Source organism: Nicotiana tomentosiformis, chromosome 2, assembly GCF_000390325.3.
Source record: "Nicotiana tomentosiformis chromosome 2, ASM39032v3, whole genome shotgun sequence".
NCBI lineage: Eukaryota > Viridiplantae > Streptophyta > Magnoliopsida > Solanales > Solanaceae > Nicotiana > Nicotiana tomentosiformis.
This window is the reverse complement of record NC_090813.1, coordinates 177,802,602-177,806,859: the sequence shown is the minus strand read 5'-3', so window position 1 is coordinate 177,806,859 and position 4,258 is coordinate 177,802,602.

Here is a 4,258-nt window from a genome sequence, read left to right as displayed (position 1 = left end):
CCCTTTTGAGTTTCTTTACGAGCGTTATGGGCATAGCAAGTCATATCGTCTTCATCATGATGAACTAGCCATTACTTCTTTTGGATGGGTGCATTGTCGGGTTTATGTTTTCATTGTCTGCTTCGTGATGTAGTTGATCTTTCCAATGAAAGGGGGAAGAATTCATACTCGCTTAGCCATGGTCGCCAGGACCTTAATGGATGGTATCGAAGGACAAACTTATAATATCATCCCAATGAACTTAGCTGAGATGTACCGTGCTCTAGATCGGTGTAAGCGTGGGTTCAACCACTTTGAGGGTTGCAATCTATTACTACAAGTCTGGCTGCTGGAACACTTTAAGAGGGGTGAGTATCGCCAACAGCTTCTGCAAAGGAAATGACTACATAGCCAACCATCACCCAAAGAAAATGACGTTTATTCCAGACAAGATTGCAAAGCCTTGAAATGTTGTAAGTTGGGTGTGTTTCTTCAGTAATTTGACAGACGAGCAAGTGCATTGGATGTTTGAATGGTTTCCTAGTAGTGAGTTCATCATCAGGTCAAAGGGGACTACTCATTTGGTACTGATCGGGCTGCGAGGTATCTACCCTTACACTCCTATAAGGGTAATGAGACAAGCAGGAAGAAAACAAGGCAGATTTTAAGGGAGATGTCATCTCGTTCAAGTTCGAAGCGCAACACATGTGGAACCAAAAGATCATTGTGGAAAGAGAAACTATTAAGCCAGACAGGTATCACCCCGGTCATATGTACTACTATATATCATGGCTGGAAGACGACGTAGTTGGGGACGTCAAACCAGGAGTCAACCTGAAGGATAGGATCATTGATGAAGTGGCTGAGGCATAGGTGAAGTACAAGAGGCTACTCAAAAGGGTGTTCGAGTCCGAAGCAAAACATCTGGAGCAACACAAAGTAAACATGGAAGCAATAAGGGAATGGAAGGAGATTGCCACTAAGTCAACAGAAAGATTGGAATACCTGGAACAAGGATTGATGGAGCTAGAAGGGAAGATGAGAAAGAGACTCTCGGATTGTCAAGGCATGGACGACGATGAAGGAGGAAATCTAGCGCAAGCTTACTTACTGTTGGATATGCGCGATATGGGAAATATGAATTGATGGGGTAAAAAGAGCCAAGCATGTAGAAGGTCCTTCAGGGACCCAGTAGATTAGGAGATGATATTTTTACTGCTTTCTAGCTTAGATTAGATTTCGATGTAATAAGGCTAAATGCCATTAGTAACTTTATTTTATTATTGTCGATTTAGTAAAAGATTATTTTGGCTCATTTTTGCATTAATGAAATGAAGCAAACGTTGGTACCAATTTTCTCCAAGTCTATGTGTCGCTTAGGCCTACCTCAGGCACAATGTGGTCCCCAAATTAGAACGCGAATTATTGCATGACTTTGTGAAACATTTTTAAATATTGTGAACAAAAGGCTGGTTCGTGCATACTGGCATCATCAACATATCACACTAGATCCAGAGGTCCTCCACCTCCTCCTCCACCTAGCGACCCAAAAGGCAAAAGCAAGGGCAAAGGGAAAATGGATGATTTAAGTGGTATCCGGAAAGATAATACTACTATGGTAGAAAATGTTAAACCTTCAGATGGTTGAAGCACACTGTGGCAGAATGGGTCGGTCTTACGTTTAGAGCAGAAAATCCTGGAATTACAGGGCGAGCTTGAACAAGTCCGAAATCTAGCAAACCTCTCTCTTACTCTCAATGTTCCCTACATCAACCAACAAAACCCTACTATCCAGAACCAAACACCACCACAAAACACACAAAATCAAAATCCACCACCCATAGTTCCGAACCCTCCCGTACAACACCAATATCATAATCTCGTACCTCCCCAGAACCTTAACCCGCCACCAGTGCCAACCCCTCAACAACACCACCATAATCTAACTCAATACTCGTAAACCACCACTTATCACACTCCCAAAAATGCATCACAACCTTCTCCCGATCCAAAAAACTCGACCAACGACCACTCGTATACCCAAGTTCCATTAACTCATCAAAAAAATCTGATATATGTGGAAACCTTACCCCATACGCTGCAGCAAACCTTATACTGAGAAGGACCTTCTCATTAGAAACATGGCAGAGTAACTCAAGAAGCTCACAGGAAGAGTCTAGAGTGTTGAAGGTGGTAAAGGCATTAAAGGTCTAAACTTTGAGGATCTGTGTATTCAACCGGATGTGGAACTACCGGAGGGTTACAAACCTCCCAAGTTCGTAATGTTCGATGGTACTGGTGATCCGAAGGTGCATCTGAGAACATACTGCGATAATCTTGTAGGAGTGGATAAGAATGAACAAATCCACATGAAACTATTCATGCGAAGCCTAACAAGAGACACTTTGTCTTGGTATATCAGTCAAAACCCAAAGAAGTGGGTTAATTGGGTGAGTATGGAATCAGATTTCATGGATAGATTCAGGTTCAACACAAAAAATACGCCAGACGTTTTCTACATTCAAAACCTAAAAAGAAAAGCCGACAGAAACCTTCTGCGCGTATGCTACTCGTTGGAGATTAGAGGCCACAAAGGTAAGGCCAACATTTGAAGAAGAATAAATAAACAAGTTCTTTATTAGGGCTCAAGATCCGTAGTATTACGAAAGGTTGATGGTCATGGAAAATCACAAGTTCTCAAACATCATCAAGTTAGGGGAAAGAATTGAAGAAGGAATCAAGAGTGGGATGGTAACTAATTCGAGGCACTGCAGGCCACGAATAAAGCCTTGCAATCAGGAGGTATCTCAATGAAGAAAGAAGTGGGTGCCATGATGGTAGCCCAGGGCCCTAAGTCTCCCCTCACATACCAAACACCTCCACCCACATATCAACCCTTACCACCAAAATACCAATACCCTTCCACCACTTGCCATACCTACAACACTCAACCTGCATATTACCATTCATCTCCACCCGCCCGCCAAAACTACCCAAAGCCACATCCAAATTTCGACCGCAGACCACCTAGATAATTAACCCCAATTACTGAACCCATAGCCCAACTATATGAGAGACTGAAGGACGCTGGTTACGTTACCCTTATTCCTGCTGTTGTTGTGGAAAATCCCACCCAATGGATCAACTCCAACAAAACATGTGCTTATCATTCAGGCATGAAAGATCATACCATGGAGGAGTACCGCACGTTGAAAGACAAGATTCACACGCTGATCGACACTAAGGTTATACAAGCAAAGGAAGTTGCACCAAATGTTTGCAACAACCCTCTCCCGGATCACATAAGTGAGGGAGTGAATGTGATAGAAACTAATGAATAGTGGGATCAGGAAGGGTTCATTGGACTCATTCGAGAGGGAGACGCTCTTAAGACATCTCCAGTCACCCTCACGCCAGTTATGGTACAAATCCAGGCGCCATTTGAAGTTAAGATAGCTATGCCCTTCACTGTAATGGTATCTCCCACACCATCTTACGAGTCTGATGCCATCCTGTGGGATTATGTTGCGGAAGCAAGGAGAAAGGGAAAAGCCAAAATTGAAGAAACAGGTGCCACACAAGGTATGACTAGAAATGGCAGAGTTTACACACCTGAGAATTTGGGAGGAACAAGCTAGAAAGCTGAACCTAAGCCGCCTGTTGTTGAAACTGGCACTAACGATATCTGGATAAAGATACAAGCAAGGGAGTACTCTGTTATTGACCACCTGAATAAGACTCCTGCTCAGATATCCATCTTATCACTGTTGCAAAACTCAGACGTGCACAAGAATGCTTTGATGAAGGTGTTAAGTGAAGCTTATGTACCTGCCAGCATCACTAGTGGAGATATGGCTAACATGGTTGGACAGGTACTGGAGAGCCACAAAATCACTTTTCACGAAGACGAGTTACCACCAGAAGGACTGAGTCACAACAGGGCGTTGCACATCACAGTGCAATTCGAGGATAAGTTCATCCCCAGGGTCTTGATAGATGGAGGTTCGAGTCTGAACATATGCCCACTAAACACTCTAAAGAGATTGGGTAAAGGCCTGCACGAGATACGAATAGGAAGCATAAATGTGAAAGTGTTCGACGGATCTTAGAGAGCCAATATCGGAGAGATCAACCTCGATCTACATATGGGTCCAACTTGGTTTAATGTTGAGTTCCAAGTGCTAGATATATCTGCTACTTACAATCTATTGTTAGGACGGCCATGAATACATGCAGTCGAGGCAGTGGCTTCAACTCTGCACCAGGCTGTGAAGTTTGA